The 21,741-nt window shown below is 39.7% G+C and overlaps 1 protein-coding gene across 2 annotated transcripts in view; it reads right to left on the reverse strand.

Moving 5' to 3' along the window:
• The window catches only part of LOC105254219 (POU domain protein 2), a 124,023-nt gene that overhangs the window by 28,441 nt on the left and 73,841 nt on the right, over positions 1 to 21,741 (reverse strand). The gene's annotated exons all lie outside the window — the stretch shown is intronic.

Consider the following 21,741-nt stretch of genomic DNA (forward strand, 5'->3'; position numbering starts at 1 on the left):
TAGAGATAGCATCAGAATACGCATTTATCAATCAGGCTCTGCGGGTCGAATTATGCTAAAACACGGGCGATCATCGTGACGCATGGAGAAGTATATGCCAATCGCAATTTCCCGAAAATAGGGCGACGGCGCGCCCTCATTTCGCCGCGAATGCGCGATCGATCGATATTCAAATAATCTATTTGATGGACCCTTTTCGAGAGAGGAGACGAGAAAGGGAAGATGACGGTAATTCGGCGCGAGGATGACCGCCATACGTCACTCGGCGAGAGGGACAAGTTTGTGGGGGTCCGGCAGACTCCAGGGGCGACCACCTACTACCCCCTAGAGGGTCGCAACTCACCCCTGAAACGACTGTATTCAGATAATCCCACCTCTCTTTCCTCTTTTCTTTCCTTTCCTCCGTCGTATTTGTGACCAGGACGACATTTCAATACATACTTTTGCCGGATAACCCGCCACAAATATAGGCGGATATACGTGTCCACTGTGTGGAAAATAGTAGCCGGAATAACGACCACGTAGCACATAGATATAGTTCCCAAGTAAAAGGAATGATAAGGATTTCGGAGTCGTGACTCTCTTGCATTCGGAGCAACATATGTATTGAAAGATTAGCGAGTTTTCTTTATATATCCAGAGTTGACTACAATATATAATGTATATTATATGTATTTTAGTCAGTTCTTTATTCTTCAAGGTGTGCACATGAGCGTTTAATTATCTGACAATGAGAAAATGTATCCTTGCACATAAATTGTTTCTTACAGAACGTCTCGATTTTTCTTTAGCGCCTTAAAAATATCAAGGTATCAACGATTTTTAAATTATAAGTAATTAAATAAAAAAAGGTTGTATATACTAAACTTGAAGAAGCTAAATGAAGATAATAAAACTTTGAGATTTAATTATAAAGATAATATCAAGAATTGCAAAGTTATATAATAAATAATAATTTTCGTTAATGATCTTCCTAAGAAAAAAATTAATTTTGAATTAATTACACAAGGAAACTGTCAGGTGAAAAAACATCATTTCATGATTTTGAGACTGTGTATATCTGTCTGCTAACGACTCACATGCAATTCCAGATATCCAGGTCGATGCAAAATTAAACAATGCGAGTTCCTTGACGAGACCAATTCATTATCGAGCGAAGGACTGTTTCTGGAAAGTAGTACGCGCTTACATTAAATATGAAGAGCGACCTCGCGCAAATATCCAGCTAGAATTTGTCTCGTGCCGAGGCTCCTCTTTTCCTCGTGCACAAATGTAATAATGCCCCAGGCAATCTTTCTTTCGTAAAAAAGTATCACGGGAGAAGAGTATCAAGCGATGCATAATTCATCAATAGCGATCGATCGATTGATTGTTGGTTCGATATCGAAGAACATCGATGATACGATCCTGTCACGGAAAGACACAACGATTACGCTTTTATGCGTGTGTAAATTTTACAATATAAAAAAATGTAGAGATAAAAAGTACGGATTTTTTTAACGTATCTTAATAGGTCGACATCAATTTTTCTGCCTTCGCGCGATTCTTTTACCGATACGAATGTCTCACAAAATTCTCGTTTAATGGTAAACGTCAGCAGGTACGACAATTTATCAAAATGAAATACCGACTGTCGAAGAGCCGCCCGCCGCCTTTAAATAGGAATGAACGGAGATAAGTACGATGCACCTTCGCCTCGTTCGGCGACTCTCCAGAGGACCATAAAGAAGTTACGGTTTGCACATGCACTTTTTTTATCTCATTGCACGCGAACGAATGCAGTCCTATATATTTTCGCGCTTTCTCCTTTCTTCTCTATTTCACTTCATGTCGAAAAATGTAAATTACACCTAGTATCCATATACAGAATATAATCATGGATAATTTCTATCGCGTTCCATCTTCGCAAAAGTTCCTCCAACAATAACAGTATATTTGCTTCGACATAATTTTTTCACACAATATAAAAGAGCTTGGAATGTAAAAATAAAATAAAAATATACTAAGAGAAGCACCATTTTATTCTATTTTAGTGACATTTGACAATCTATGGACTGGCGTAATTGAATTTTTCATAAACTTTATATTTCGCTTGTTCCCAAAAGAATCGCTCCGGAAATAAAATACATCTCTTTCCCTTTCTCCCCGATTCCTCGAGCGATCAATGCCGCTCCACGCGACCAACGTTGCGTCGTCGACTGAGATTTCCGCGGCCGGACATCAATTCTGGAGTACGTCACGGCATTGTCGGCGCTCACTTTTTCACTTATTAATTCGACACGTCCGCGGCCGGGGAATCGCGTGTCTGCGGCTACCGCCCCGAATATTCCCCGCACCTTCGTATTCATAAAGGGCATGGACGGCCTTATATACCTCGTCGTACAAGTGCTTTTCGTGCGCGCACACCCATCAAGAGCGATATCCCACTCAGCGCGATGTATACATACACGCGTGACACCTGTAACTGATAACTCGAATAGCGCGGACAGGTGTCTGTTCGAAGCGCGGCCGCGAAGACGGAAGCGTGTCGAGTCCGTTATTATCCCGCGATTACGATCTCCTTTCGCCGAAGGCCGATTATCGATCGGCTGGATCTCTTTTCTTTTTCTTCGGCGCGATGGATTAATCGACGTGCGCTTATTAGAATTTAAATATATATATATCTGCTGTAAGAAAATTTTGTTGACAAGTTGCGCTCTTTGCTCGAATAAAATTTTCAAACTTTCGAATCGATTTCTCAGAGGATACGAGCAACCCGTCGAAGATAGGATCGCGAGGATATTTTCGAGTGAGTCGATTAATAAAACTCGATCAATCCGGCGCGTGGCCGTATATACGTTGCCGTGGACGGAAACGAGATTTTAATATTTAAGCCCACGGCACGATACAATAAGTATAATAAGCATAGAAGAGCGACCGCTGGTCGGCGGTTGCAAGAGACGGTTGCAATATTAATGCTGACATTTCAGTGCTTTGCGGTAGTTTAACCGCACTCCGGCCCCTCGCTTTAATGGATGCGGCTTTCCGACAGGGACGCTGCGCACGACTTTGCCAATCTTGTCATATGTAGTTTTATATATATGTACATATTCCTCAAAATAAAATAACAATTGATGTCTTAATTAAATGCACCCTGCGCGTACTTTATGAATTATTTATCAACCAGAGATTTAATCTCGTAACATGCAGAATTATTTACGTTGATTTGGATATCATAAAAGAAATTAAATTAAATAATAATATAGATTATCAGCACACTTGTAATAAAGTCACGTTCGCACCTACTTTTATGTGTAATCGATACTCGAATGCAAAATTTGTCCGGCAAAGACGAACGAGTGCAATGCTTGACGTTCAATCTGCTTCCTGTGAATCGCGAGCCACGTGACGAAAAAGGATCGCGACGAATGATCCATCTCCGTGAGCGAGTAGAACGCATTGTGCTTTGGCACGACGTAGATTCTTGGCGACGCGCCGCGTCCCTGCCCGTGCAATACTTGATTTTTCCATATTTTTTTTCGCCCTCGGTCCCCTCCCGTACCGTCCAACGCCGCGAGCGATCATGAATACGAGATGCGGCACCTGGATACATCTAGTTCTCGCGGGTGGCGGCAGTCCGGCCCTCTCATCAATTTTTGAGAACCCGCGCTCGGACGATATGTATGCACCGCCACCCCGACGCCGATAACTGATATGGAAACCACGTTCCGGTCGACCGACGCAAACCAACGACCGGCCACCATGGAAAATCATACGCCGTCCTGCATCGCGCGTGAATAGTGATGAGAAATCGCGGCAAAGTACTCACGCCGAAAGTCGATTGGACGACCACGCGATGCCCGCACGTGATCCTGAGATCTTCGATTCAGCGCCGTTATTTCGAGAGCAAGAGAGAGAGAGAGAAAGAGCGCGCACGATAGGACTGCGAATATTCTTAACGCGAAGCTATACATATGCATCGCCGCGGAAATATGAAACGCCACGATTGGAAACATCGATTTTTCAAAATCGACGTTCGCAGATATTCAAGTATTTATGATGCTGGAAGAAAGAAGGGCTCTTCGGAAATTTTCGCCGCTCGAGAAGACCTTGTCAATTTGCAAAAAAACGCGCAATTACACGACTATACCCAACTTTCGAACATTCAATCGCGAGAATAGTTTTTGCGCGCGTTTCTGAAAAAAAAATCCACAGGTTAGATGGGACTTTAAATTCGAAACTTTTCAAGCGGAAGAGGAAAGAAACCGGCTGGGAACATCGCGGAAAAGGAAGAAAGGGAAAGAGAAAGAGAGAGAGAAGGAAAGAGAGAGAGAGAGAGAGAGAGAGAGAAACGAAGAGAAGAAAGTTCGCTTATACGCGAGCCGAGACTTTTTCCAATTACAAACGGCGCCATTCGCGAGCTGGTCGGCGGCGATTATTTTTGAAACAAGAATATTCCTCTCCGCCCCGGGACATAATGAGGAAGCGGGAGGCACGGTCGGAGGGCGCGATAATGGCGGCCGTTATGAAGAAATCAACCCACCCCGGCGCATAGCCATCCCCGTCTCACCCCGCCGGGCGAGCCACGCTGGTAACCCACTTGATCTTCCGTTTCCATAGCAACCGCCTTGTCCAACGAACCCCCGCCGACTCGGACCGACGGGGGTGGCAGTGGCCGATGGTGGAGGTGGTTGCGAGCCTTCTCTCTTATTATGAGAGTTGCTCCACCCGGGCGGAAGGGTTGGGATGTCGCTCTCTTTCTCTCTCTTTCTTTCTCCTCTTTTTGGCCCCCTTCAACGGCTGAGCACTTTCAGAACGCACATTTAATGATAACTCGATAAGTCGAAAGCAGGAGGCGTTAAAAACGAACGAGTTATGTGAGGCCCTTAAAACGCAGTTTACACTTAGCCTTAAAAGAATTTTAGAAGTAAAATTTAAGACGTGAAAAATACATCGAGAAACGATTTGCATCTGATGGAAGACTAAATACTTTGCATTAACGGAGAAATAAAGAAATATTCTTCTCGATCGCGTAATTCGATTAACTATAACAAGTATCGTTCTTCTTAATAAGAGAGAGATATACCAAGTACACATTTATTTATTGCATGTGTATATAACTATGTAATATAATAATGCAATATAGTATTTATTTAGTGTGCGAGCGTGTAAAAAATAAATACCGGTGTAATCAAAGAGTAAGAAACGTACATTTACCAATCGATCAAATTTCTGCGACGCAGATAACAGCGCTTTTCTCTCTCTTCTTTCTGTTTCAATTACTACCTACGCGTTTCGTGCACAATAATGTTTTCATATAAAATAATTACACTTTCTTTCGAGACATTTCCGGGAATCTGCGTCAATCTCCGATGTAGCCTCTGATATTTGGATGTCTTGAATGCCATGCGGACATCGAGCACATCGAATGCATTCTTCCTAGGATTAAAACATCTCAATTAGAGCGAGGCCATTTGGATAAGTCGACACTAATTTTCAATTTTCCTTCTTTAAACTGTTAAATCATCACTCTAAACAAAAATATAAATATTCAGAAATTATTTTATCGCATCAAACAAACTAATAATATAACGAATATAACGTTAATTAATACTTATGCGATAAGTACTTAATATTATGCCAAAAATGTCCGCTATCCAAATTGCCTCATCCTACATATAATATTATATAATGGATGTCCGACGGATTAAATCAGTCTATGCGATAATCAAATGCACTTAATCTCGCGAAAAGAACTGATAGATTTTGAAATAACTGCCGTCAGTAAGAAGGGGATTAGCAGAAGGGCGCTGCAATTGCGCCCTAGGTGAATGATGGACGGTGATGTTGCATACGGGGGTGTCGCGAATAAACGAAGGAGGTAGACGAGAGGATGGTCGTGCACGCGGGAGAGAGAAGCGATTTGAAATTGATGAGTCCGTCGCGACTTGGAAGAGTTGGGGTCGCGTGCCACACCTCGAATGCATAAAAGGTCCACGACCCCTTTCTTTTATCGCGCTTTAACCCCCGAGACGCCCTTCCATGCCCCTCGTTGTTTTGTTACGCACAATGGCGCACCAGAATGATGCACATTCGTGAATTGAAGAGATCCATCAGTGATGAATCAAGAAGCTAAATCATTAGACAATTGAATTTCTGTCTTAATTTGTCTTATTAACAATAATAATGCGATGCATGATTTCATACGCATCTTACTTTTACCGTCTTTTCGTTCAAATCTTCGCGATAATGCACAGACACGTTCAGAGGATAGCGCCGATTTCGTTGCACATCCGTTGGAGAACGAGAGGCCATTAACAGGGACGCGTATACCAACATGTCACCCATGGGGGTGGTTTTCCATGAGCCCGAAGGGGGAGTGCGGACTGTATTCCGCGCAGAGGAGGGGAAAAAGAAAGTGCTTCACGTGGCGAAGTAATGGAAGCAGACATTCCTGCGAGGAGAAAACTCCTCGGTTAGGAACAATCGAGATGTTCAGCGACAAGGACGGTGAAATATTCCAAGCATCGAGAGCGACAAAAGAAGAGCAAAAATCGATATCACGATTGATTTATTCGCGGGATGGAAAATTTCCTTCAGACATTGCAATGACTGAGAACACGCGAAATTGTTTAAATATTTTTCATATTTTTTTATTTCCATTTTATTTCAAAAAAATTCTAATTTCTTTCTTCGATACTTAAATGAACGAAAGAAATCGAGTATATTATATTTGATACGCTAATTTAAGTCTCTTGAAAAATTATATATACCACCTATTAATCTCCGTCTATTATACAGATTCGACGTCACGATATTTTGATCAGCAGCTGTAAATTGTGGCAGATTGTGATTAACGAGCTTTAAATTAGATCATGCAGCATACGCTAATATCGAAAATAAAATGCCGCGTCTGTACCAACATGCCGGTGTGTCAGCTTTCTTTGGAATATTCCAAAAAATCTATTCAATAACATGATGGCGACATGTTCAAATAACATGACTTTAACATGACCGTCAATGTACTTGTCAATAAAATACAGAATGACATTGTAATAATTAAAGGAAATTAATTAAGCGGTTTAAAATAGAGATGAACAGTTAATCGATGCGATAAACCTCCAAAATAAACCAAAGTAATAAGTCGTCAAGTATTCCGCCTTTTCATCGACTTTTGCTGAACGACGATGTTGCGTTTATCTTACCATCAGATAAGTCAATCGATTCGTGTTCAAGCGATTTTAATTAATGGACGTGGCGTGTCGATTAAATGGGCGATCCGCGCGGATGAAATATTCATCGAATGCAAAACGCACGCACGACGCGTGTATAAACCACTTAAGAAAAAATAATAGCGACGGAAATTTGCCTTAATTGGCACAATAGCCAACTCGCGCCGCGTCGGCGCGAGGGATACGCTCCTCGTATACAATCCTGACAATTAAGCGCGATATGCGGGAGATCCTGTGTGCGTATACAAGCCTATCTCGCGCTCGCGCGACCGCTGTGTTGCTGCTGCTGCTACTGCTGCTGCTCATAATTACGCGGTAATTAGAGAGGTTTGTCGGCAATTAACATCTTGAATATCATCGCGTCGCCGCGCGGTATCGGCCGGTATCGCCGCCGTTTCCCCTTTGATCCGCCGGATACTCGCTCTGGCGCCGTTTCTCTCGAGGACAAAGGTTTTAACCCTCCCTGCCCTCCCTTTTGTAGATCCCGTATCAAGGCAGATTCCTCCGAGCCTACTTTGTACGGCGCAGTTGCAGAAATAAAATGCACGCTGTTATAATTAACGTATCGTAATTAATTTAGCTTCTAGCTTGGCTTATCATTTTCCTCTAAACTGTATATTTATTTATTAGTTGAATATATATTTATTCCCCGAGAAATTTTCCTTCGTTTCCTATCATGTCTAATTTTAGAATGATAAACTGTATTCACTCGTTGAGCTTTGAGACAGTTCTAACATCAAATTAAATTTAAAATAAAATTTAGAATAATAAATAATAAATTTTATCTAACATAAATCTTTAATTAATCATGCGCAAATAAATCAATGCATTCTCAAAATCGACGTCCATAACTTACTCGAGCGCCTTCATCTCTCGCTCAAGACACATAGGCAGAAGGATATCTCAAAGTTTCCGATCCAGAAGAGCCTTACCTCGGTCGTTAATTGTTCCATCGACCGGAAATCCGCGCGCGTGGAAGCTCCCCCTCTTCCCCCCCCTCTTCCTCTATTTCGTCTCGCGCGCGCGCGCGCACGCGGCAACAAAAGAAATCGAATATCCCGCCGTCGTTTCTCTCGCCTGTCTCTCCCTTTTCCCACCCGCGTCTCGTCTATTTCTCGCCCCTTCCCTCCCCACTTCCCGCGACCGAGATATAATTTCCCGGGGCAAGAAGTTTCTAATGACGGAAAATCTAATATATATCGCTTCGAGAGCCGGCGGTTCCGCCGGCGTTCTCTCTACGAGCAGCTTTTCTTGTAATTAAGTTATAACTAAGGGCGAGCGTGGGCGTAGCACGGAGATGGTTCCTCCGAGGGTGGCCGGAAATCTGGATTGGGGTAGGGATAGTGTGGCAGAGTGTGTTTCGCTCTCCTCGCGCAAGAGTGGAAAACAATAGGCTCGCTGCTAATCCGCACCATGCATTACAGCCGCCGAGAGTTTCTGTTTCTGGCGCCAAGCGGAAGCTACATGGCGTGTATGATTCAGTTTCGAAAGACGGAATTCTGCGATGTGTGTGTCGCATAAAGGAGTTTGCGGTAGCTTTCGTATTGTCTTCGATGAAATTAAGGGTCCGTTACAATATCCGCGCAGCGGGGAAGAATAATGAGTGCAATCGAGGAAAGTCTGGAAAAATAGGCAGTTTAGAGAATTGCAAAAAAAAAAAACCACGCGTTGCTTATGCCATGAATTATGGTGCGAGTACCATAATGCGGTTTGCAACACCGCGGGGTGTAAAACGACAGCCGCTGAAAAGAGAGATGTAAGAAAATGATGGTCCATCGTTAGATTCCATCACGGCCAGATATGGTATCGCGCGGTTCATATCATGCACTTTTCTCAGACAGCACCGACATCATGCGATCGCGTACATATTCACACACACACACATACTCGTATATAATAATATACATATAATGAAGTATGCGTAGGGCACTTGTTTGCTACTGCAATAAGAATATCTGAAGGGAAAAGGAAGTCATTAGATAATGGAGACTGATTTTCTTTTATCAGAACTATTATTTAGACACACATCGTGTGCGGCAATTTTCTTGTCGCATTCGCGCCGATTAGACGATTCGTTCACCTCGAACGGCGATTTAATCGAAATATCTCATTACACTTGTTGTTCATTGAAGTCAATGATGACTTTATAATACCATATATAATTTATTTATTTTATTAAAATAACTAAATAATACATGATTTATTTGTGAATATACACAAGCATATGTTTTAAGTAGAAATTAATGTTACCATATAATTTAAATATATTTCATATATTTCTATATTTTAAGAAAAAAAAAAAGATTTAAAATATACAGTTTGTTATAAAAAGTCTTTAAGAAGTTGTCTACATGTAAAAAAATTATCATTACTAATTTTCATTGCTCGATAGTATAATACATCGAGACTTAACATCTGGCGATGCCGAGGAAATATCGTTTGAAAAGCGGAAGGGCGAGTTAGAGGTTCGCGAGAGTAGAGGAATGGGAGATGGAATAGAGCCGCGAATGAAATTGGTCGATAATTATCGTAGCGTGCAAATATCGATAATAACCCGATGTGAAAGAGGAAAACGGGAGGAGGGCGAAGGGTAAGACGCGGTGGGCTGGGCTCCGCGCCTGGAAAGGAACAACTCAATTGCGCGAAATCGAGTTAGGTACTAGCGCGCCGGCGGGGATGTAATTAATTAATTCGAGAACGCCATCTTGCTACTGACGGCCGAACGGAGAAATATTATTTTCAGAGTGCGAGACGCTTGGCAGAGCGGAAAGGTAAGTAGAAAATTAAGCGTTCCCTCTTAATCCGTACCTTTGCAGAAAACTGCTCGCCATAATTCATTCTTTTTGCGACGATGACATTAGATTCTCGACATGTGCTCTTTTTCCTCCCAATCCTTATATGCATGGCAATTGCTTGTCAATAAAATTCATTCAATGTTAGACGCGATACGTCAAAAAGTTTATTCCTATTTTGTGTGTGTATATGTGTGCGTGAGCACTACCTTTGTAACTAACTACCTGTCCGAAGCATACAGAGAATATAGTCTTTCGTTAACGAGGAGTTCAACTCATAACGCTTAATTAAGGTGCTCTACAAAGTAAGAAAGAGAATCGGAGAAGCGAGAGGAGAGCCGGAGGCAATCGGGCCTCGATCGTGACCGGCCCAGGGGCAGGAACGCGTTCAGATCCCCTGATAACGATCTGATAAACTGCCCTCCCAAGATCGCGAGCAGACTACGTGCGCCATAAAGGGAAAGATGCAAACTTCGCACGGTGTTACGAATAAATTCTGGAGCCAAATTAACTCGGACCTTATTAAAAGAGATTTTATGTAATAATATAATATGTAATAATATAATATAAATGTTTTAAAATAAATAAGTTTAAAAAATGAAGTATATTTACAGTTATACAATAAATGTAAACCTATTAATGTTAGAAAAATAAATTGCAAAGAATAATATTTAAAATAGTCAAAGTAAAAATAGAACATCTTTTAATTAAATCCTTCCCGATTATAAGATAATTTATATGTCAAAAATCTTGTTTAATAAAGAACAAAGTATTATTATTAAAGTAGAAAATCTATATGTATAAAATTTTTTTTCAAGCACGCATGCACCGACTTTTAATTTTATAATCTCTTTTCGCTTCAAAGAATCGATAAATACACGAGAAATACGCTGATAATATAAAGTATGATTGACACATTCGACCTTTTCCTTTCTTCGTCTATCCCGATATAATCCTATCAAATTTCTAAGCCTATCTTGGAATCACTTCAAGTGCTTGATATCTTTTGTAAATTTAAAAAATTCCTAATTTTATGCTGGTGGCTATTTGGAAAAATTAATTAATTTTAAATTTCTTACGACAGCAAATTCAATTCCTTAATAAAGTGATCTACATCTATACTTTTATTTGTTACATAAAGCTTGGAATTAAATCAAGTAAGTGTACGTGACACAATCGAGGATGATGAAACGAAGAATATTTTTGAAAGGCACTATCGCAAGAGCCGATCTCGTCGACGAGAGTGACGAGAACTCGAATAATTCAAGTGCACCTACAGATTATCCAGAGCGGATTGGGGGACGACCGGAGTTCGAAGCAATAGAGAACGTAGGGAAGCTATACGTTTAAAATAGCGAGATCGTCCCCCCCACAACCTAAAAGCAACCCCAATTGCCGCACGCCGCTCTAATCACAGAAAGGGGGTTGGGTTTTGCATTTTAAATCGTGCTGGCACAATTATTGACCACGTAATGATATCTACCACAAGATTAAGCTCTTAATATCTCAGTCTGAAAGAATATTAAAACTATTTATAATACAATTTTAGGATGAATTATACGTATATTATTATTTTTCTAGATGAAACATGATGAAAAATATATATTAGATTATAAATGAAACGATATAATACGACAAAACTTTGGCGAGTCGAAGAACCAATAAGGATTGAATATATAATATATGCTCACTGGGGATACATACGAAACTGATGTCGCATGGCGAGATGAAGAGGGGAAGAAATGATGGCAGTTATAGACGACCCAAAGCATACCATAATGTGGGCATCGGGGTTGAATTCTAGAAATTTTTGTATAAGTACGTTAGAAATTTCTGTGAAAAGAGGCGATCATGGCTAATTTAAAACGACACATGCGGGAGAGGCAATTTTTTTTGTTAAAATTCACCCGAACCAGCGAGGCAATTTGAATTATGCTGGTAGCATTGCTCAGTATAATCGACATGGAAATTAATTGACTTGAGAAATTAATGTAACTGATAGTTTTCAATTACATTTGTCTAAAGAAATTTTTTACAAGCTTAAAAAAGATGAAATTTTATACAGAGTTTAAAAATAATTATAGACAGTATTTATAAGACAAAAAGATTATTAATAAGGTTTAATTTTAAGTATAAGTTTATTTTTTAGTATAAGATTTAATTTTAATATTAAAACGTTAATTAAATATATATTTCAATTTAAACAAATTTTATTTTAACTGAATATAAAGATACGTCAACAGAATAATCAGAATAATTTCTTCAAATATAATATATTTTAAATTTTATTAGAGATATTATATTTTTTTATGATTAAAAATTATCCTTACTAGTTATCCTCAAGAATGATTTTCCTTCGCCGTACATTATCTTCATTAATCGAAATCCAAAGCGGTAAAACTTCTTCTCCGATGTCAATAGAAAGCCTTTCAAGTTTCCCTTTTTGGAATTTGTAACAACACTTGCCCAGTCGCTTACTCGTCACTTGTTTATAGTACAATCAAAAGCTTGCTTACACTCAATGATCAAATTTCTTTATAATATTTGAAAAATGTATTTTTTCACGTAGTGTTATTTAATATAAGTTACGCAGATGACACTTAATTACTTTATTTTATGAAGAAATAAAAAGAATCGGTGAATTTTATATTATAAAGTATCTTTGTGAATATGCGCACTTTGGACAACATTAGTGCTCCTGATTGTACAATTAATTAATGCTGCGTATTCCTAATCGAATATTTTGGTTTGTTAACGTAAAAGAATCAAATAACAATATCGATCGTTTACTCAATCAATATCTTTGACTTGACCTTTATCAAGTTAAAAAACTGAGAAAAAAAATATTTCGCGTATATTAACCTTGTTCGTCGAGTGGCACTTAAAACTTAAAGCAATATTTACAAGATTCATTAATCCTACGTATTAATCCTGTAATAATCGTATACCTCTTAATTAATGCTCGTTAAACACGAATTTACAACGGCAGAAAACTAGTACTTTCTTTTGTTTTTAAATAGGGAAGCCTCAAGTTAACTTGCCGGAGGCAACTTTACTACTGGGGTATACCAAGAGTAGCCCGATCGGTCAGCACAGCCCCTCCTCTCATCTGGTCTGCAGAGTCCACCCCCGCAGATCCTCAATAGTGCGAAAAAGAGAGAAAGAGAAAGAGAGTGAGAAAATGTGAGAAGAAGATAGAGAGACATGGATCCCCTACGTGCTTCTCAAACTCTCGCCTTCTTCCTGCTCTTGCAGCCAAGGGTACATACATTATCCACCCCTGATCCCCGATCCCGCTCAACCAACGTTTCGAGAGGTACCTCACTGAATTATAGAAACGTTTCTCCTATCTCTCTCTTTTGATAGCGCACATCGATAGACACGAGCTTTTAATTTCGCTGACTAGCAATTTGCAAAATTATCTTCTTTGAAGCAACAATTAGATCAATGTTTCTTATACAAAATGTATATATTATTTTTTTAAATTGTTATATTTTTATGATGCGATTTTTTTTTATTGTTTTTTTATTGAAAATTTTTCTTGCTTATTCAATAAGTTATAAGCTAAAAAATTAAGATAGCTGCATTTTTCAATTATAATAATTTTCTTCAATAATTATTTTAATTTCGTCGTTAGTTCATTCTACAAATTATATAATTTCGTAATATTAGAAAGATACTTATCAATTTTTAGTAATGATCATAATATGCGGTAATTGTACAAAGATATCTATCCTTTTTTGTATGTCCTGGATTCTAATTTCTAATGCAAAAAAAAACTAAAAAAAAAATACAAAGAAGGATCTTATAAAAAGTAGTTATTTCGGTCCTTTCCGGCTAGATAAAAGAGCATAAGAATATCCGTTTAAAGAATTACGTCCTAAATATACAAAATTTCCAATGAAAAAATTATGTCATAAATATAATTCTAACATAATCCTTAAAAAAAATATATTTCTACGAAATAAAAAATTTAAAAATGCTGTATTATTTTCAATTATTAAAAAATCAATGTAATGTACATAAAAAATTATAATTGTAAATATGAAAAATCGAAGAATGCGGTAAGCGTTTAGAGAAAAAAAATACATTTCCTTTTTTTCAGTAATAGTTTCAGAAACAAATAGAAAGGAGATTTTCTTTAGGCATATATTTCTCTCTTAAGAACATATTGTCACCTTATGTTGTGCGCGTGAAATCTCATGCATGCTTATATGTGACAAACAGCTTTACGACGCCATAATTGTCTGTTTCAAACCGAGCATAACATCGAACATCTAAAATAAGTTCCCTGCGACTTGCATGCTCGTAATAATAATTGCGAATGTCGATTAAGCAATTGCGATGGAATTAGCTTTATCGCGGGTTACAATATAAATAAAAAGCCTCTGCTTGTAAAAGAAACGATACGTCGGAGCTCAATTACTTTTACGCCCGGATCGATCTGCAGATTATCTAATTCGGTTAATTAATCAATTGTCTTAATTAATGCCAGCCGAGCTCGATAATACGAGTACGGGAAGGGCTTTTACCGTTCTCGATGTGCCGCCTGAATATAATCGAATTTATTATTGATTGGTCGAATGGTTTCTTCTGGCGGCTCTGATCGTTATTAATTTGTCGTTTCATGTTTTTCTAAGACACATCATGCAAACAGAAAATTTTCCACACCACGTTATATAATTCAAAGAAAATGTACATGTTACATGTATACATGTTATATATTCTTTTATCCGTATTTAATAATGTATTATACACATGTCATATTTTAATTTTGTCGTTTTAAATGAGTAAAATTATAATTTGCGATAATTAAACATTAATTATTTCTCAATCTGACTTAAGCAAATTGGAAAAAATATTATTTAAGTTATATTATGACAGAAATTCGATAGAGCTTGAGATTTTTCTCAAACGAGTTTTGAAATATGTAGCACTACATTATTAGCTACAACGGGAAATAATACGAGGGAAGTAACTCCAGCGAGGAGAATGTATGTACATACATTCTGCAGAGGACGGGAGAGAGAGAAAAGAGATGCAGAACGAGGGAGAATTGTATAAACAGGGAAACAGATGCAGCCGGCCCCGATGGAGCCTACAATCTGCCCCAAACGTGAACCTTCGGTCAATGATGGATCGTTCTTGTTGACGACACGCACGACTTGCAAATTCTTGCTCCGTTTCAAAATAGTAAGTAAGCATCGTTAAGCATCTTATCGACGATAAACGAAATTTTTCTTTATGGAAAATCTGTGTAAACGCCAAAATTTCGGGGGATGTAATAGGCCCGATTTTCCTCACGTGAGTATAAAAGCAAGCAAAAGAGTTACAGGATAATCGCGTATATAACGGCGTGCACGTGGAAAATAATTGATCCGAGAAAATATATCTGCGTATATCGCGTACGGAGGGTAAAAGATATCGCTCCAATGCACCGTATATTATACGTTACGATGAGTATAATAATTAAACGCCCATCCCTCATTATTCATACGCCTGAGAGCGTGTAATGGCAGACTCGTGCATCAAGCCGAGAGCGAGCGTTCGTGCTATTCATTTTAACGTATGCGCGGTAAATCTGCAAAAGAGTATACAAAAACAGTAATTACTCGAATAAGACGGCTTATCACGTTTACCGGCGCGCAATGTGTATCAGCGGATATCGCAATGCGTGTTTCTGTATATTCTTTTATCCTCTATATCGTCTGATCAACGTGTGACTAATGGCTTTCGTATTAAGCAAATTCTTTCAAGAGGCTCTAGCAAGGTATGTTCGCGTCTGATCGTTATTTAATTATAATGGCAAAATTATAGTTGAGAATAAACTCTTACAAATGTGCATTAATTGTATATATGCACTTCCTTACAATTATTTAGCTTCTATAAATCTGTACTTTCGAAGAGAAATTATATCATCTTTAAAATGATCCTTCAATTAATCGTAATATAATTAATATTATTATTAATAATAATGATTATATTATATATACGTATTTTGCGGTAATACTATTTACTACCTTTGTCGTGGGAAGTTTAGGTAAAGACACCCGCACAAAAACCATCACCTCGACTGAAAAGCGGTCTGTGCGACTCACCCACGCTTTTTAGAGTCAGAGGTCGCCTCTGATCTTCCCTATTTTACAACCACCCCTTCTCGTCAACAGCAGTGCATTTGACCAGAGCATTGTCCGGAGGAATAGGCCATTGTCGGATTGAATCATCGGGACACAGGGTGAAATATTCATGGCCAAGATGGTCAGTGGTCATTATTGTTACCTACGCATGTGAGGGCCGCGTCGGCTCGCCATCACCGTAATCGACGTTGGGTTCGACCAGGGAAAATGGACACACTCGAAAATGTGGAGCGCAGACACTTTGTCCTTTCATCCGGCCTGTGCCAGATCGGCCTCTGTGCGATCCCTCACCTCTGCCAGGCGGGAAGGGGGCGGGTGAATTATTGGCTTTAATTGTGCGCACGGTAATAGGCAGAGTGGACAAATTTCCGGGCGGGAAACGTTCCGCGATTCTAGATGGTCTAGCGAGGGGACATCGCCACGCGCGACCCAACACACACATCCGCCAATTAAAATCGATTGAATGTCTTCAGGGAGTCGCGTTAATGTCGTATTGAGAATAGCGTCCATTGAGAGCAAAAATATATCTCGCGATTTGCAACTCCCACATTAAAATATACGATATTTGGCAATAATTTTATTTTGAATTATTAAAGAAATTGTAATAGAGAGAGAGAGAGAGATTTGTTCAAAAGGATTTTATATATTTAAGAGAAATTATATATTTAATAATACAATATATAAAACGGATTATACATGTATATATACAGAATTTTATATATTTTATTATTTATTATTTAACACATTTTTATAAAATTCTTGTGATATATAATAATCCTAGTCACGCGTAATATTTGATACAAATGCATTTTCCAAGGGAGAAACCGTATGTTGTCCAGCGACAAAGCGAAAGATCGAGGGTCAAGCTAGATCGGTCTAGGGTGCAGTGGACTGCATCATTGTACGTTGTATAATGACATTGCTCATATGTCGCGTGTGTCGCGATTGTCAAAGGTCAGCCGGATCAGAGGTCGCCTTTTCGATGATTCGTTTTGGGGGCAGTTTATACGCCTCATTATGATAAACTTAAAAGCGCGAACCGCAGGAGGTTCGAAGAACGAAAATTGCAATTAGTAAATGTAGCTTTATCTATTGTGATTGTGTTGAGTTATATGATTTTTTAAATTATATAAATTGTATTAAATTAATGCAAAATGCTATTATTTTGTCAATTATTCAAATTTTAATTATTCTATGTTTATCTTCTTCAGCAACCGCAGTAATACTGAAAGAAATATAGAAAAAAAATTTTTGCTTTCTCCATTTTTTCAAATAAAATCATAAAGTTTCCTAAAGAGAAGTCTCTCTCAAAGGTAGCTTCTATTTTTTATACATACCCATTAGCCTGTCGATTTCGTAACTATGAGTTTTCGACATGTTAATACGCAAAACAGCTGTAAATCCTCAAAAGGAAAAGATTCTTCTTTTCCGAGAAAAGGAATCTTTTAATATTCAGTCTCACGTTTCCGACAGATTCCTATTTCCGAAATTCTATGACTCGCAAAAATGGAGCAAAACCATCAGTCGCTTTACTGATTCTGATGAAAGGCAGATTTACACAAACCTTATGACATTCGAATAGCAAAAACTGCAGGTAGCTTATTCTTAGTATCTTTACATCTTTATTAAACTGTCGGCATATTTTCCCGGAAGAAATTTTACAACTTCAGAATATATATTTCAAACAGCTGTTATGTAAAATAACAGCGTGGAAAATTATTTAAATAAACTATTGCAACTTTATCTTGAAATAAAATTATAATATATATTATAATAATCGTATACAATCATTTATACGATTACGAAAGAGAGAAAATATGCAAAGGTAAATTCGATATACCAAAAGTACATAAAGTACATAATATTTCTCTCAATATTATTATTAAAATATTTCTCTACATATACCTAATTTATTTAAAATGTAGTCATTATTAATTTCTTTTGCTCAACGATGTGATTGTCTAACAATAACTCTTTAAACTGAAACTAAAAAATGCATATATCTGCACGCAATATGCATACAAATAAATTAATTTAGTTTAATTTGATCATCTATCTGAAAAATAATGCCAATATTTTACAATCGGATTTTTAGCAACCAATTTAATTATTTTGATATAACAAAAATATTTGCATATTGTGCTATTATATTATACATTTCACATTATAAAACAAAAATTAAAATAATAAGAAAAATCTCAATATTTTTTCCATATTCAACAAAAAAATACATGCAGGAAACGTTAAAAATATTACATGTATAATAAAAATACTAGCAGGAGAGTGTTACGGAAACATCTACGTCAACTACAAAATTTACAAAGGATCGGGCACAGATCAAAGATGAAATCGATGATGAAAATGCACACGCGCTTCCGATTAACGCCGAAACGAGTTTCACAACGAAAAGATGCCGATAGGTCGAGCGCATAAACCGCATTCCATATGCCCAGGTCGACTTCGCGTTTACCGAAGGCGACTGCGGGTCCGCGACCCAGGAAGTAGGTAGTAATTTCGAGCATAGGGCCGGGCGAAATTAGCAGGCAAAGAGCCGAGAGATGATTTTCCAAAATAACACGTCCCTCGTACAATGGGGAGGCAATTTCCCGGGGACCAGCTGCCGCCACCTATCTGATTTATCATCTCGCGTTGCCGACGAAGAGAAGGGCTCTCCTCCCAACCTTCGACTGCCCCGCAGGAACACCCTGTTTGCCGCCGCGCGAGTTCCTTTTCTTAAAGAAACTGGCCGCGAGGAAAAGAGAGGAGAGAAAAAGAGAAAGAGAAAAAAACTTCTCGTCGGTAATTATTGTGCGCCAGGTCATCGTGGAACCTCTCCTGGCACTCGAGCGCCGCGCGAGAAACAAAAAGCAGGAAAAATACGATTTTCGTGGGCAGATTAAAGTATCAGTTAATTGAATCTCTTTTGACGAGAGAAATTCGCCTACGTACTCGGGGTTGCAAAAGCGTTCGAGGAAGCACTTGTTTTTGTTATGTCTTGACATCTTTACTTCCCTTTTTTCCCAAACGCAGATACAACAATGTTCGACTTTCAATGTTTTTCTTAACTTTATCATTATATACTTTATCTTTATGTTAACGATTCATATTTAAAATAATTGCATTATACGAGCATAAGCAGAAACATTATTTCCGATAATTTTTTGAAATTAAAATTTCATTTTCTCGCAAACTAAGTGATTGTGAACGATGATAAACTTCGCATCTGTACTGCGAAACGCGAAATTGGTTGGCTGTTAGTTCGCTGGAATGCTATGGGGAAGACAGATGGGGGTGGGATGGGGTGGGGTTTGTTCAATCGGTTATTGATTGGAAATGTAAGCCGGAGAGCGTGCACAGAGAAAAAGAGAGGGAGAGAGAGAGAGAGAGAAAGAGAGAGAGGCCGCAGGACGGCTTAAGCGAAGAAGGGAAGACGACGTTGGGACGATGAGGGGCGGGTGGAAAACAGGACATCAGCGCTGGTACGGACCGACAGATGGCCGCTGGTCAGCACGACGGTCAGCGTGGAGAAACTCGCCAATTGGGAAAACTGCTTTCCGTTTGAGCCACACGCCGAGACCCGCCACCTTATGTACTCCGGCCGTCTCCGCTGATTGCAGCCTTAACTTAACACCTGTCTAAGGTGCCGGTCACGTTCTAACTCTCTTTACACCGCGAGTTATTTTTATGTGCGCTCTCTCTGCTGCTTCAGAATCTTAACTTCGTGTACGGTTTAAATAAACGTTAATGTCGAAAGTTTTCAACATCTCGCGCGAGCATAAGACAAGATTTTCTTACCACTTCATTGCATATATCATCAGATCTGTGTAATACATACTCGATTATCTTCTATTCCAACCTATGATTAGAGTTATTAGGCGTATTCAAGAATGGCGTTTCATGATCAAACTGTATATATTTTCATTACACGTGACACATAATCGCGCGATTTTCTCGAACAAGCGAGGCAAGGAAGTCGATGGAAAGAGAGATTCCTACTAATCGTTGTCAGAAGCGATGCATCGAGGGACGGGCATAGGTGCGAGAAGATAGTTCAAAGATCGTACGACTGGGTGCTTAACGCCATTGTAGGCGCGATATCGGCGTGATCATTTATCTAATAAGTACATCCCGTGCGAGATTACGTGTCGCTCGACACGATACGCGATGTTCTGTTGGCGCAAACGTGCGACGATCTTCCTGGACGATCTTCCTCGGTCAACCTCTCCGCCTCATCCTCCATGAGACTTCGGCGGCCAGCAACTACTACCACCACTACCAGACACGACGACAAGCACCGCCCGGCTCCCTCGCATCCCTCGGGCAATCTTTTCAATTTAAAGTCAAGTATTATGGCTTAAATTGCATTATGGTTTCCTTCCCCAAGAGGTAGGGCCCGAGAGGAGCAACGAAGGGCGGCTCCTTGTAAGCAAGACTCAATCACGCCGCTTAACCTCTGACTCCGAACCCACGAGACGCGCGCGCGCGCGCGCAAACACACTCGCACACACACACACATATACACACACACGGGCAACCTCACGTGCCGCGGAGAAGAAACCGATCGTCGCGCTTCCCTCGATGAAATTAGCCACGAAAACCTGTCGAGACGCGCGAACACACCCGTCCCTCTGGAGAAGTCCGGATGCCCCGTGGGACTTAACGACTTCACCTTGGAACGCGCTCTCGAGCACCTATATTTGCTGTCAGCGTAACGACATCATTACGTACGGCCCGTCGCCGATTCGAGGATGCCGGTCGCAGCACATCTCATCCATCCACATATGGAGACGCGAGATCGGTAGACCCTCCTATCGTGACTTACGCAAGATTTGCGAGTAATTTACGACGCGACTCTGTATCGCGTTGAGTATACTTCAAGAGGATAGTTAAACTAACGCGCGGTTTCTGAGACGCGCATACATATTATACTCGATATAGGATGAATTACTCATTTGTCAGATATGTAGCGGATAGCGCATCTCTTTCTCTCTCGTTATGCACACATTCGATCTAAAAGCAATCACGCATCTGCGGCTCCGCGAGCGTGTTCGGAAGATCGAGACGCTGGATTATTAAGATCTACCTGCGTACGTGCGGCGTGTTGCACGGTCCGACTGACTCTACACGCATACTTTTCACACGAATGAATGAAACGACCCGGGCCCAACCCTGACCTTGAACCCGCTCTCGTCGAGGGAGGAAAAAAAAAGCGCGATTCCTCCCGTACCGCCCCTCCGACTGTAATAACGCGTTCCGCGCTGTCCATAAGGCATGTAACAGATACTCCTCGGCGAGGTGGTGCGCGTCCTCTTGCTTTTCCCTTTTTCCCGTATTACGTTATCGGTTACACTCCCCGGACTCGCGGTTCTATTTCTCTTCCTCTCACACGCGTGCGTTGGTGCGTGCATTTATCACGTGCGCGCAACCGCGGCGCGATAAGTATCGATAATTTTCATAGATCACTGATGCACGCGGCGTTATGCGTCTCGTAAAGAGAAAGAAAGAGAGAGAGAGAGAGAGAGCACACGGATAATTCCGTAATGTTGTTCTTGCGGAGAATTACCGACGCCGTTAACACGATCAACGTTATCTTAACCTAAG

Source organism: Camponotus floridanus, unplaced genomic scaffold (assembly GCF_003227725.1).
Source record: "Camponotus floridanus strain SB8 unplaced genomic scaffold, Cflo_v7.5 scaffold13, whole genome shotgun sequence".
Lineage (NCBI taxonomy): Eukaryota > Metazoa > Arthropoda > Insecta > Hymenoptera > Formicidae > Camponotus > Camponotus floridanus.